Raw genomic sequence first — 15,766 nt, 5'->3', positions numbered from 1 at the left:
TCCCGACAGCTCGTCCGCTTCACACAACATCTGACTCCTCCGCGGCCACTGAGCCTCGACGACCATAAACAAACTCCACATCAAACGGAAAACCGATACAGTACCACGAAGGGAAGAAAGGGCCAACAGGTGTCTTTGTGTGTACAGGTGTGTGTGTGTGACACAGCGGTGAGGCTGTGTGGAGGCGGGTACAGATGTGTGATCCCGTCTGCGCCTCATCCCTCAACCAAGTCCGTCCATGCCACCACTTGCAGAGCAGACATGAATGTGGACACATGAGGGTACGCCAGCATCCTCCGGGCATGTGTGCGCATACTCATCTGACCGAGGGGTCTGTTTGCAATTTTTCTTCTCTTTCTAATGTGAGAAAACAACTTGTTAGCATTATGACTTTAATGGCGGGTACAGCTCTTTTGGCAGCGGGAGCGGGGCAGCGGAGGGGAACAGTAATGCTCAAAAAATGAAAATAAGAGAAAAGTTGTCCAGTTTCTTTCGCCAATGCTGACTTCATTACCAGTCTGTATATGGCCATAAATATTTATAAACAGTGTAAAATCGCTATAAAAGCAGACGAGGGGGAAATTCCACACCCTGAAAATGACGGGCCCAGTGTCGGCCTGGCATTCATTTCAGAGTCATTAAAATGAGGAGGAAATTATTAGTGACAGGCTTTTGGAATTACATCATGCTTTGGGTCAAAGGGCCTCCCCTATAAGGAATTATAATGGGAGGACCAGAGGTACACTAATGACATCTGTAGCTTTGGGATTGATGCTCATCCACCAAGTCTTAAAGGTAACATATCACGCTTATTTTCGGGTTTTCTTACTACAAGAACATGTTTACATGCTTTTATGTTCAAAACCCCTATTTATTGTTCTCGTACTTTCACCTTTATTCACACTCTGTCTGAATCGCTCCGTTTTAGCGCCTGTCTCTTTAAGAGTCCCCTCCCGGAGCCAAGTCTGTTTTGATTGGTTTGCAAGAAAAATATGCAAAGGTTGTTCCAGGCGGCAACCTCTAGTTCTGCATAGTGAAGCCAATGTGGAAGGTTCATAAAACTTTCATTCTCTCTAGTGTCCATCAGGGGGCGACTCCTCTGGTTGTATAGAAGTCTATGAGAAAATGACTCTACTTCTCTCTTAATTTATTACCTCAGTAAACATTGTAAACATGAGTTTATGGTCTCAATCTCTAGTTTCAAGTCTTCTCCAGTACAGCATGATGTTCATTTAGTAAATTATGGTCCATTTAGAGTCAAACAGACCCTAAAGCAGGGTATGCTTTAGGGCGGGGCTTACTGTGATTGACAGATCACTGTCGCTACCAGAGCTGTATACGGCATCTCTGTCACTCCTCCACATTCCCCATATGGTAACTTCTGTTTATCATTTGCAAAAAAACAACAACAACATAGCAATGACCTTAATCCAAGATGGCGACGGCAAAATCTCTAAACTTGAGGCTTCAAAAGGACCAATGGGTGACGTCACAATGACTACGTCTACTTCTTATATACAGTCTGTGGGTAGTTCGCAAGCCGTGGGAGGACTCAATGAGGGGCGGTATATCCTAAAGAGCCTGCATGTGGCTTTGGAAGGGGGCCCGAATCAGATTGGTTTGATGAATCACATATTTTGTGATCTAGACAGCATATTTCTGGTTTACCTGTTCTACAAATGATTTCCACAATAGGCAGACAGATACACAGGCTGTGAGATGAATCAAATCCAGAAGGATTGGAAAGAAGTACTTCCTCCGAATCTGATCTCTGAATGCTCAACCATCTGCCAAGACTGTTGCTCTTGATGTTTCCCACACTGCACAGCATCAATTTCATCCATAATGTGCCAACAACATTATACTAATGCATATGGTAATTGCAGTCTTCCATTCATGCTAAATTGCAGTCAATGGGGAAGAATGATTCTCATATGTTTTGGGCTGATTTATTATGCAGTGATTCAATGAAGCAGAAAGGACCTGGTCAGTACCGCTAGGACCTTTCAGGTAGCCTAGATCACAGAAACAGAAATAGATTGATGATTTTCCAATGAATTGAGTTACTCATTTTTAAGATCATCAAACCAGCTCGTCATTTATACTCATAGTGTCGCATCATTTCTCTGTTCATCTTTTGTTTTAGGGCACATCTCCTTCTTCTTCGTGTATTATTATGCTTTCATTTTTGGAAGAATCGGATCTTGCATTGTTTTTGTCTAAATTGTTTCCGGTGTCATCGACATCATAGCCTTTGAAAACAGGCCAAATTCAATATCAGATGAAAGTATACTCAAGTAAGGTACAAGTAACTCAAATTGTACTTAGGTAAAGTACTTGAGTAGATGTACATAGTTACAGTCCACCACTGCTAAAACAAGAGCACAACATTGTTAACAAGAGCACAAAGTTCTTCATAGATCCAGCCTCCTAATTTGGTTGATGCTGGTCACTTTCCATGAATGTATAACTTTGCATGAAAATATAAAACGAACAAAAACATGAAATAACAGGTTTCCAACAAAGAGAGTAACCAGAGTAAAAGTCAAGAGTCTCACAGACATGAAGTTTTCTTGAAGGCACCAGCCTCACTATCTATATATCAATATCTGACATTAAAGGCTCATTATGGATCTCAGCCAAAACTCATCTCATCTTCAAGCCTACGGCGAGGTGGAGCGCGTCAACAAGCTGATGTCCTCGATTGGATTCTGCCTTTTTAATTACTATTGGTTCACAAGCTGTGTATTCTCATCAGCTAAGAAAAGATGAATGTGTGTTTATTGAATTGGAGCATCACATCCCCAAAATCTTCTTTAAGTCACAACAGACAAAATATTTAGCAACTGAGTCGGTCCAGCATTTCTACACATGACCATGAGGGATGTTTAACTGCCTAATTATGCCTCAAACTGAACATGTGTAAAAGCATCTGCTTGTCATATGCTCTGCGTTAGTCATTTAAACAGGTGTTTCCTTGATCGTATATTACATGACACTCTGTGCTGAATTATAGTCGAGGAATTTCTGCTTCATCTCCCGACAGATGCAGCAAGGATGCTTGAAGACTGCTGCCTAAAGACCAATTTTGACAATAACTGTGATATTTAACAATACAATATTAATACCGTGTTAATAATACACATATGATAATATTGTAGAAACTATGGAGTTTTGTATATGTATAAGAGATAAGGAATGTTTTAATTATTTTTAAAGCTGACACTCCACTGCATTTCTGGCTGTAATCTGTGTTAAGAATGGGAAGTAGTAGGAATAGTTGGGTTTAATTTGTATGACTGTCATTCAAAAGTTTCATTTTATGGATAATATTATTCCCTATTAAGATATAGTTACCTTCTGGGGCATTTATTTTGAAAGACTAGGACCATCCCTGGTTTCTTGTTGTCATACAGTAGGAGTTGGGGACTTTTATTTAATCAAACAACCCTCATCCTGAACTTCTTTTTACGATATAGTTACTTAATGAGACTTTTATTTTGAAGGGATGGAGTGGGTGGGATAGAGAGAGGGGGCTAGATAAACAAATTCAGACTGGGCTTCCCATGGGGACGTTGTCCCATTAGAATGGTGTATGTTAAGCCTCAACTTTAGCCTCCTGTTAACATAAAGTTACTCTAAGGGTTTTCATATGTAGACAATTATTGTTACATACTTTATCTGCACCCCCCAACACTCTTATTTTGAGTGTAATTCATTTGCCAAAAAAAGAGACAAAACGCAATACAAGGCAGAAGATGACAGAATTTATTATACATAATAGATTTATTTCCATATTATCATTATCAAAAATTTATTTTGGCCATGATAACGATGTTATGAAAATCTGATATGGTGCCAGCCTTATTTGAGATAGTGTTCTTTCTACTGTATATCTTACTGTGTCTGCTTGCAGTGAATACCAGGCCCTGTTCCATGTGCCATGATAGACTATGCTGTATGTCCTTATGTCCTCACATTAGTCAGTGTCTTTATGGGAAGCACAGGACAGAAACTCAGATTTTGAGATGCTTAACAGGCATAAATAACGTTTTTGCTCATGCTCCCTTCTTATTCTGCCCTCTTCAAAAATCTATGTCGATCTTTCTTTCTGTGCACATGTACTGTATGACAATGTCGGGTCCATCTATCTGCCAGCCTCTGCACCAATCGCCAGGCCTTGAGACCTTTGATGTCACTAGAGTGTTGGCATGTGACGAAGGTAACAAAGGCCCTCCTCTGTATGGTCTGTTTCCATACAGCTAGCCTCTCCTCATCTTACTCAGAAGAGGACAGGAGGGAGGAGCTGAATGTGTCTCAGGGGCAGGGAAAAGAGACAGCCCATAACGCAAATCTACCCATTGAATTTTACTGTTTGTCTGCCATCAGTTTTTAAATATGACTTGAACCTATTGTTACATACAGTAGCTGCAACTGTAAAGAGTTTGATTGTCCTTGTACTTTTGTTCCTCCACAGTCCACAAGCAGAATGCGGTTTCTTTTTGTTGTGGTTGCAAATGTGCAGAATGGCTAATCTGAATAGCTAACACTATATTAAATAATTTGGCATAAGGCAAGAAAAATTAAAAACGATATACACTGGCAGCGATGCAAGTTTGCGACAGTTGCAGCAATTTTTTCAATTAAAGGTTTGAATAGATTCGTGCTGGCATAGGACCAACTACCAGCATCTGACAGTGCGTCTAAGCAAAACTGTTGTATAGCCTGAGCTACTGTACGCTACTTTATCGAGTTTCCTTTTAGCGAAATGCTCAGAGTGTATTTGAGTTTGCTCTGGTAAACAGTTACGCAGTGTATAAGTCTGTGTTCGCCAAACGTCACAATTTATCCTCAGGAGGCCATGAATGTCTGAACCAAAGTTCATGTCAGTCCCAATACATCAAACCACAAATGTCTTCCTCATGGTGGTGCCACAGGAGGAGTCAGGGGATCACCAAGGTCACTATGATTCATCATCTGGGAACCATGCATGATTGTACTAAATGTTACAGCAATCCATCCCACAGATGTTGAGATGTTTCAGTCTGGACCTGCCGACCACCCAACACCGCCATCCCTAGAACCACACCAGTAGAGTGGTGAAAAAAGAGAATGAGTTTGACTACTAAATATAATTTGAGGTCATCAAAAGTGGAACGACAACAAACAAACTTTGTTTTTTAAGGGGTTTGCATTTGCTCAAACAAAAGTTAATTTGCAGTTTTATGTGAAATCAAACTCTTGCTTTCACCAACTCGGCCTTGGATTCAGCCTTACTTTAAGTGTCTGAACAGCAGTCCTTTATGATGACTTAGAATATGTATTGCTCCATCTTAATCTTCCTGCAACCAATCTTGAGGCCCCAGCAGACACAGGCCTTGCCTACGGGGCTCGCATGAGCTCCGGTCAAAGTCTCATTCTCCTGCAAGCAGGCCATTGTTGCGGGGGATGATAAATATTTACTCTTCCCAGCTTGGCAGGGAAATGAGTGGGAGGGGAGAGGGAGCCATTGTGACGGAGGGGTCAGAGACGCTGACAAGCCAGCAGGGTCCTTCCTTCCCCACTGGCACCTAAAACCCCAATACGCTACGAGGCCTCGCACCGGGTCTGACGCAATGCCGGTAATGGTTAGAGCGGTTGGTGTGTGTGTGTGTGTGTGTGTGTGTGTGTGTGTGTGTCTTATTCAGACTGGGAATCCGAATGAGTGGGGATGGGGACAAGAGACAGACAGACAGTCAAGAAGATGACCACAGAAAGAGACGCTTTGAAAAGGAGAGTGGAGAAGGTTCCCCTTTGAGAGCTGTTTACATGACAGACCACCAGCGGAACTCACAAGACAATAGAGCAAAGAGGATCCACAATACCAGACAATGCCGACTAAAAGAAAGGAGGCACTGGTGTTATGAATACACATGTCCCTCCAGGCTTCATCTCTCCCACTCACCCACTTCTCCACAAAAGGAATCCAATAGGCATTTTTTCAGAGGCACAACAAAACAGGCCAATTCCAGGGGCAGCCAAATTAAAATTGTCTAAAGCAACAGTATTTGTTTAGTTACACGTCTTTACAAAATGGAAAGAAAATTTCTGCCGGTAGTGTTTTGTGGGAAACCCAGTGAGAAAGAACACAAGTAAGTCCTTACCCATTACTCCATTAAAGAGCTCTATGCAGTGAGGAAATCCAAAAATGAAATATAAAAATCCATGCGTTTGGATATCTGTTACTGGAAAAATAATCTTTTGTGTACACACTCGCACATGCATGTGCAGCGGGTCAGCTCGGTGTCAGACACAGATGTATAGGTTGGACTTCCTACTGCTGTGATCAAAGCCGGTTGCTCTTTAACAAAACCACAGCCCCTACAACAATAAACAGAGCTCAGATTTGCGTTGATCTGAAGCCGTGCGTCCGTGCCTTGCCTTCATTTATCATTTCCTCTCCTGCTCCCTGGCTAGAAGATCTGTTTCCTGTCTGGAAACAGCTACAGAATGAACAGAGAGTTGGAGGTGAATTCAAAGCAAATGGTTCTCCGACTCGTGTATAAATAGGCGTGAATTATACATGAGACCGGTTCAATACGTACTGTTACTACGCCATATGGAGACACTGTTCGGGTTTTACTATCAGTGTGACCTCAGGTGGTTTGTGAGTTACTCTTTCACAGACTCTTTATTAAAACAGACACATAGGAGTCAAAGACATCTGACAGACTGATTTTTTAAATTGTACAGTTGGGTATTTAACCTTACTGCAAGTATTGCAACTTGATGTCAACTATCAAACGTTGGCTTCAAATGTTTGATCAGATTCTTTGGCTAGTTAACTTCTTTTTGACCAGACATCCTGAAATCTTGTGTAGTACAAGCCTAGTTTCTATTAAGACAAACTTCTGCATCCAACACAGTTGCAAAGAGTGCAAAGAATGAGATGAATTGGCCATAGATTCACTGATAGAATTGGACAAATATGGTATGTGGGCTAATAATTATTATATGCTTACAATCAATTTCAACAGGTTAAAAACATTTGGAAAACCAAGTGTGAGATTTTGAAAAGCATCTGTTATTGTTCACAAAGCAGGACTCTATTAATGAATCCCAAAATGTTTCAACAATAACAGTTATTCATCACATTTACTGTCCCTTGATATTAATATGTAGTTTCAATTGTGGACGCATTTCGTAAAATCATATTCTGTTTGGAGAGCCGCCTCCAACTGAGCATGTGCACTGATGTCATTTCACTCCACCTGTGTCTTGTTACATGGAGGAGCGTTGTCCTCGCGCCGCCCTATCACATCAACAAACACAACAGATTATTAAAAATCAACAAAGCATAAACTTTAACGAAGGCATCATCCCGAGCCATCGCAGCCGACGCTTCTAATGAAGTGAGATGAAGAGAAAAGACGCGTTGTTGTCTCTGCCAACATGACGATTTTAGGACATGAAACAGCTGCCAGAGGCGTCTTGAGACAGACGCACCGTAGCAGAGATAAACATCTCCCAACCACTCATTAGGCTAATAACGCCCGCTGGAGAACCGGAGGCCATGGATGACGGCGCTGCAGTCATTTACAGCTCTCCACGATCAAAGTTAAGAGGGCTGTGTGCTGTGTCTGTGTGTTGGGGGGGGCACAGCCCAACTGTACAGTCTGCCTAGTAATCAGGGGTTCCCATGCACTAGACAGTCAACACAGCTGCCGGCAGGAGAGCAGGGAGTGGAGGATCACTGGCTGGTTACTGGCAGACTGGTTTGAGTCAGCAAGCTAAGGAGCATTAGGACCAACCACCAGATCCTTCAGGAAGGCTTTCAGTCAGTTGGTATGTGTTGTGTTTATTTGCCCTGTCCGTTGTTCCACTGTTAAATAAATCCATCTGAGAATGACTGTTTGAATGAGTTGGAAAAAAATAAATGAGAGTCACTTTATCAGTCACGATCAGAGGGAAACGGATTACATTAGTTTCGAAATCAACATGTGGATTTTTTTTCTTTGTAATGGCATAATGATGTATTCGGCTTAATGTTTTGCTGTTGTCTATTTTACATAAAACTTCAAACTCACGCGTGTGGGGGGGGGGGGGTTGCTTCAGATATCAAGTGATACATTAAATAGAATTGTGTAAATCCAGTGTGAGTAGATCCATGGGTTTTGGGGCTTTTCACATGCCAGAACAATGCAATAATAATAATCATTTTGGGGGAGTGGCTTTGGCGTGAGGCCTGATTGGTCATGGCTCAGTGTTGCTGACTTGGAGACTCTCTTGCTAGATGTAGCATTTTTTGGAGCTAGTGCTGCAGTTTTAGGTTGGATCACTTAAAGAATCTAGCAAACTCTTGCTAGATTCTCAAGATTACGACCTTTAATGTTAGTACCGTAGAACTGAGTCAATAGCACCAAAGTGTTGTTTTGGGTTTTTTTGGGGGGGGGGGGGGGGGGCTACTGTAAAAACTTCTTAAATACAAATAAACCTAATCCAAGATTTCAATCTTACTGCAATGCATTGTAGCCAAAAAAGGTAACGGTTAGTCACTTGGACTCATGAGGAGCATTTAACATTGCATTGAGTATAGTTAATAATTCGACTAATGGTATAATTTGTTGATCACAGTTACTTTTTGGATCTTTTACCAACTACCTCAAATTACTTCCCTCGTGTGACCGCCACTTTATTCCCCTGTAATTTCAGTCTACTTGATTATGACCACAATTTCCTGTAGGAAATGACGACACTCGAAGGGGGGAACACATGCGGAGGAAAAGTTGTTTGAAAATGTACGAGTCTCAACACCGCCAAAAAAAAAAGCCAAAATCTAATAATTAACCATTATTATTTGCAGATTTCCACTTTATGACCTGGCTGAGACGGGGCTGGCCCTGGACTAAGGTCAGTGTTTACTTCCTCCAGGGCTCCAGAAAGCTTCTCAAAAAGGTTGAGCAGTCTGCTAAAAAGGGAGAGTCTAAAGCAGCTGCGGGCAGGAGAGAGGATGGGCCGGGCAGCGCCGAGGCCCGCAGCCCGGCAGAATCAACTACAGACGCTGAGCGTGTTACAAAGCAGCCACAGCTGCTCCTTTTAGCTGCTCTCAAAATGCACCAATGATTATACACACAGACACACACAATGATTGCACACAATAATAAATGAAGGCAGGCACGCACACATTAAGCATTTACACAAGTGCACGCACGAAAGGTAACGAAACCACGAACAAATCCCCTGTAACCTGAATGCATCTATTCTATACAAACACACACACACACACACACACACACACACACACACACACACACACACACACACCGGTGTGCATGTGTTCTCTGTATGTTAACATGACAAGGCAGCCAATGTGAAAGAATGAGGAAGGAGGACAGACTGGCGTCCAACTTGAACCCGCTGAGGCTCTGAACAGAGAGAGTTGTTGAGCTGACTGACGCGGCCCTGAAAGCCTTTCAGCAGGTCAGGTCACAGCAAGCCAATAGACAGATTGAGTGAGTGTGAGAGAGAAATGTGTGTGTGTGTGTGTGTGTGTGTGTGTGATTACTTGTGCATGCCAGACTGCACCGCTGATTTTAGAGTTCAGATTTATACTTCAACATGAAGTCATGTGTTGGGAGGAGGTAAAGGGAACTGTTGGTACTATTTTTCTTGGTGGGGATAATTTGCCAACAGTCAAACTCTATCACACGCGGCAGCGACCACAAATTATCCAACAAGTGTGTTTCGAGTGTTAAACGACCCAGGATTGACCCCAGATTTGCGTTAAAATGTTGCTTAGAGATAGATGCCCCCCCCCCCCCGGTCGGTGAGCCATTTACCTCTTGCTCACTGACCCAGCTGTAGCGCGGTGGAGAACTAACATCCTCACCTTTTACCGGAGGCTTGTCTGGACTCGCCAGACAGCAGCGCGGGGCACGTGGGGGATGTGGGGGACGTGGGGGATGTGGGGGACGTGGGGTACGGGGGACGGCTGCTTTACTGCTCGGTTCCTAACTCTCTCCCATGTTTTCCTTGTTCGGCTGCTTGTGATCAAGGGACTCTGATTAAGACATAGTGACCTCAGCCTGTGAAGTGAGTACAGCGCAGATAAAGTGAGCTGTGCATAGATTTAATGAGATGTTTTTACTTTACTTAAAGCAAACAATGAATAACTAATAATCACATTATAATGCACTATAAATGTGCTTATGATGCTTGATAAAAAATATATTTAATGTATTGCAACTATGGGAACTATAACACACTATGATCCTTATGAGCCTTAAGTCATTATAATATGCTTATGATTATCGCTTTAAAGCATTATGTACATCTATGAGTGCTTATAGTTATGATTATACAGTGCAATAAGCCGATTATAACACATTATAAGCGTGTTTATAGAAAATGTATATAAATATTTAACAAATTAGAGGCCCTCATTAAACCTTGGGTTACACATTTCAGTGAACAATGTACTCTACAGTAAGAGCAGTCGTCAATGTGTCCATCATGACTGTATGCGTGATGTAGACCGTGTTTAAAGAGGAGATGCAGTAACCGGTGTATGAAAGGTCTAGACCCAGTGTCACATGTCTTACCTGTAGGATGACAAAGGACCATGCTCTGCATCTGTTCATGCGCTCAGACTCTCAAACTCCTCACAGAGACACATTCATCTGTAAAGAGACACAGAGATCAGACTCATCCGTCATGGTTTGTTTTTGTTTTTCACGATACATTAAAATCCAAGGACCAAAGACTTGGCTTTAGCAAGAATGTAGAAAGTAAAACTTCAACGGGTGTGTTTGTACTTTAAATAGGACAATATATATATACATATATATATATATATATATATATATATATATAATTCATTTTCCATAAAAATCCTCTGGAAACAAGCAATTCAAAGCTTTCCAGCTTCAAACAGTAGCCTGCAAAACAAGTGATGGAAGAGAAGAACGCATGGCAACCCTTTCAGTGAGTCGTCATTTATGTCCCTGAAACAAAAGAAATATTGTTCAGCGTCCAGTTGTGCTTAGCTCTAGGGCTATATCGATAATAAATCGGTATCGTGATTACGGTTTTAGATTTCGTAATATGGTACAAGAGTTGTGTTTACAGGCTACAGTACAGTAAAAAGATTACAGACCTACTAGACTATTCTATCCTTCATCAATTTAATCATATCCACATTACCAATTATTATTTTTCAAAAGTCTCACTGTGTAAATATTTTGTGAAAGCACCAATGGTCAATCATACAGTATTTTTGCAATATCAATATTGCGGTATTTAGTCAAAAATATCGCAATATTTAAATTGTCTCTATATGGCCAAGCCCTACTTAGCTCCGCCCCCTCGTGTCGCTTCGGATTGTGAAAAACCAAGATGGTGACAGCCAAAGTGCCGAATGAAAGCCTTCAAAACACACTGACCCTCCACGAAAAGTCCCACCACTGAAGGCTCCCCTCAGTCCCTTAATAAGGTCTGAGGGGGACACTTAAGGTGACATCACTGACAGTATTTAGTAAAAAAAAGGGCTGTAGGTGGTGATGAAGAGGATGAAAGAGGTGAAAAAACCAGCGGACTTCTCCCCCCCCCCCCCCCCCCCCCCGCCTGTGACGCCAGTCCAGGAAGGTACCAGTAGCCTAATAACAAGGTTATGATATTTCCTTGAGTATGTCAAACGACTCTACAGAACAGAAGGCCATTCAAAGCCGACATATGGTCCACATCACCAATTACTAAGGTGTGCGTCGATAGGGAGGAGATGAAGAGAGTGGTAGCAACAGAGGGAGTTCAAATGTGGACAGATGAGAGGAGGAGGGACTTTCAGCCAATTTAGGTTTAGGTTTAGGCCAATCAGGTTTGACATCACTGACACAGACACACTAAGACAAAAGAAAACGATGGCTTCAAGAGCCATCGTTTTTTATTTGGAAATGTTGAAAAGAACGAAATCAAATGAGCATGTACCAAATAATATTTTACTTTTTTGTTTTTAAATATACAACATGGCCACAAACATGTCCCACCTTCTTAAATATGGGATACAATAACTAGAGGAGCTAAAATAAAAAATAAAGAAAAGAAAAATAGGGAAATATCAACGATGTCACATTTAACCGTACCCTATGAAAAGACAATAAAAAGAAGAAAAGAAACAATACGGACACATAGTACGCATTTCCCTCATCAATATTAAATGCCTTTGATAGATTTTTAAAGATCACAGATCAGCAAGTTGCAAGACCAGGTCATGACTGAAACATATGGCTTAAATAACAACACCTGATTCAACTCGCGTCTGTATTAGAGTGTATTTTACACTGGAAGTACTGTCCCTTCCTCTATGTAGAGCATGGTTCCAAATGTCCCCCATAATCTTCAGAAGGGTTATGTTTCTATTAGAAGCTATACAGTCATTTTTTTACTCTTGAAAGGACCCCTTTGAGTTGAAAGGGATCTCCAGCATATCATCTGAGCCTGAAACCGAGGATGTGTTTGGAAAGTCGGGGTCATGACACTGAAGAAAGTGACAGCCTTGGAAAACAAAGTCCTCAAAAAGTCCTCAAAAAAATCTGACTGATGATTTCTGACTAATCAGTAGCTAAACAAACATCCCTACCTTTAAAGGAAGGAATGGTTTCCTACAAGAAATGAAAACACCAGTGTGATGGTAGAGTGAAAGTGCTGCCTGTAGTGGAGGAGGGTAAAGAGAAAGAACTGTTGAAGAAGAGGAGGTTATAAAAGAGGGATCAACAGGACGAAGGCAAATAAGATAAGAAATATCTTCAGAATCATAGAGAAAGGCTAATATGGATCCTTTCCTTTGTCCTTCAGTGTTGCTCACTACGAACACGTGGCCTTGGTGTGTTGGAGTGGAAAGGCCTAGGCCTCCATGCTGGTTTAGTTCCAGAAAGACCCTCATTAATTCACATGCAACCATCTCGCCGACCATTCCCATCTACCCCAGGTCACTGGTGAGCCCATGGCCGAGCATGTGCGCACCAATTAATCCAATGGCTCGAGTCACAGTCTGCTCTCATTTCCAAAGGAGTCAATCAAAAGCCGGGGATTGGAGTCCAGAGTTCTCCCTCCCAATACCGAACCCCCCCTTCAAAATGTTAAGTGTAAAAAGGAAAAGACACTAAGCTTTGAAACTCGTTTGTTTCCCAATAATGGGCTGAAAAGGAACTACTCCCCCCAAAATTCCTGCTTCTCCACAATTCTGAAAATGTTCCCCTTTGAGCCTGCGAGGACGCAAACAATCTGTTGATTCAGTGGCGGAATCCTTTCCCCCCTAAGCCGCTATTTGCTTTAGCGCCGATGACACAAGGGGAGGAATTTGAGCAATGCCTGTGTATCGTAGACTCATTTCCTCAGAGGGAGAGCCGTCTCCAGACAGAAGAGACAGCGGTGAAGTCGGCTGTAGTCCCGCGCCTCTGGCTCCAGGTCGCCCCGCGTCCTGCAGACATGTAACACGCTGCTGTTTCCACGTCAGTCACACACTCACGTGTTCTAACCTCATAACAAGCAGCCAACGTGTAACGGCACGAAGCGTCCATACACTTTCAATCAGTCACGGAACTATATTTCCCAACGATCTCATAGGACTCACGGATGAAAGGAGGCCGTCACTCATCTCTTGTTTGTTTTGTCTGAATGATGAGCGGCCAGCCAATCGTTGGATAAATCCCCCCCCCCCAACAAACTTTGAGCGTGCCGCTTATCCTCGCTCTTTTTATCATTTCCAAAGATCATGTTGTGTTGTACTTCGCAGGAACGACTGCCTGCTTACGGGATTCCAAAGGGCTTACCGCCTCTTTCTGCACAAATGGAAGTCTCTCCCGATTTGTAAGGGATCAAAGTGGCCTCGGAACCGCTCCGCGATGTGATCGAGTCAAACTGAAGCAGCCTCGAGATAAAACTTTGCTTCAACAGGAGATCAAGAACTGTTGTGCCGCTTCGCCATTGTGTGCTCCTTCTCCCTCACTCTCTCTGGCCCTGCCTGATATTTTCCACTGCTGGGTCAATGATGTGTCATACTAGTAAAATACTGAGAGCAGTTTAAAGAGCATTGAAGGATGCCCTTTTTCTTATTGTGCACCAAAGTCAAAGAAAAGAAAAGAAGAGAGAAATGGAGTGGGTTGTGCAAGCAGATTATCAATCTTTGTACTTGGTGGATGCCAGCCAAAAAGCATCTACCCGCTCCTCTCTCTCCTCTTGTGTCTTTTTTCAGCTGTTCCATTTCATGCCAGATATGTAAATTACTTCTGAAAGTCACACAGGAGCTCATACGGGACCATTCGGATTTTAAAAGCCAACAGAAAAAAAAAACGGAAGGAGCATGTATCAAATGACATCAACACAGTAGAGAGAGAGAGAGAGAGAGACACACAGACAGACAGACAGACAGACAGACAGACAGACAGAGAGAGAGAGAGAGAGACAGAGAAAGAGAGAGACACAGACAGACAGAGAGAGAGAGAGGCAGAGAGACAGACAGAGAGAGAGAGAGAGACAGAGAGAGAGACAGAGAGAGAGAGAGAGAGAGAGAGACATCAAGGATAGACGGGCTATGTTAATGTGGACTAAACTAATTAAAAGACCACAGGATGAGGTAGTTGGGGTTAAAAGGGATGAATGAACTGTAGAATCAAGTCAGCCCTCAGTTTTAATCCCATTACAAACTGAACCCACCTTCACAGGCTCTTAGGATACTTTGACCGGAAAGTTGGCGGGAAAAAACACAGATGAATAGTGAATAGTGCACACCCACCCACATCCACACCTGTCGCCTCCTCTCTTGTGGGTGGATCATTCACTCCGGTGCTACTACAACGTCTAACCCAGAGAAAGAGGAGCAGGTTGGCAGAAGCAGCCTTTCAGAGGCAGGGCTTGATGTTTTACATGAGAACATCTCAAACACGATTTATTATACGTTTCTCACCAAAAATGTTAATTTACAAGATTACATTAGAACACATGCTAACATTATAAATTACCTTCACTCAATATTAATTTTCACTGAATAGAGCTTGAACGCATCATTCTGTAACTCAATGTAACCTCCGTTAACGTTAGCCGTTAGTTCCGGAATTTAGCCAAGCAGGACACCTTTTTTGCCAAAAACTACATTTTACAAGATTACATTTGAACACATCGTGACAACGTTGCATTTGACCTTCACCCAATACAAATTTTTATGGTTTGGAGCTTGAACGCGCCATAATGTAACTCAATGCAACCTCCCTCTATTAGCTGTTAGCTCCGTTATAAGCAGGACTATGCTAGAGAGAGACTGTTAGCCGGTGACTGTGGTTACTCTGAGCAGCATGATGGGAATGATTTACAATATAATAAGTGTCTCCTAATTCCATATTCTTCCTGAATATTGGCCCCTAATACGGATAACATTTATTTATCACTTGGCCGACCACAGAGTTTACTTTACTTCACTTTCAGAGTGTTCATGTTGAATTAATGTGTCATCTGATATCATCAATAAATATATTACTTATTAACATGAAAACTATTCGCAAAGTTAACTCTAAAGCTCCTATTCTGAATCAAGACCACGTAGAGTCTGATAAGTTTGGAATGCGACACCTGAGGAGAATCGATCATGGGGATTTCTCCAGTGAAATGAGGAATGGTCGTCGGAGCGGGCCGGAGCACACGAGGCGGCAGCCGTGCAGCTGGTCCTGTGTGCCTTGGTGCCGTCACTGTTTGTGTTCCCAGGAGAGGCGGACAAAGCGCTTCCAGGTCGCCCGCCAAC

At 42.4% G+C, this 15,766-nt stretch overlaps 1 protein-coding gene across 1 annotated transcript in view; it reads right to left on the bottom strand.

Moving 5' to 3' along the window:
• Positions 1–15,766, bottom strand: part of disp1 (dispatched homolog 1 (Drosophila)) — an 85,669-nt gene that overhangs the window by 50,623 nt on the left and 19,280 nt on the right. Inside the window, exon 3 of the mRNA XM_068708715.1 lies at positions 10,581–10,658. The gene's annotated coding sequence lies outside the window, so the exon portion shown is untranslated. The remainder of the gene's footprint in view (positions 1–10,580; positions 10,659–15,766) is intronic.

The sequence above is a fragment of the Cebidichthys violaceus genome, unplaced genomic scaffold (assembly GCF_023349555.1).
Source record: "Cebidichthys violaceus isolate CVI_PGR_0920_01 unplaced genomic scaffold, fCebVio1.0.p SCAF_14, whole genome shotgun sequence".
NCBI classification, from domain to species: Eukaryota; Metazoa; Chordata; class Actinopteri; order Perciformes; family Stichaeidae; genus Cebidichthys; species Cebidichthys violaceus.
This window is presented reverse-complemented; position numbering and strand designations above follow the sequence as displayed.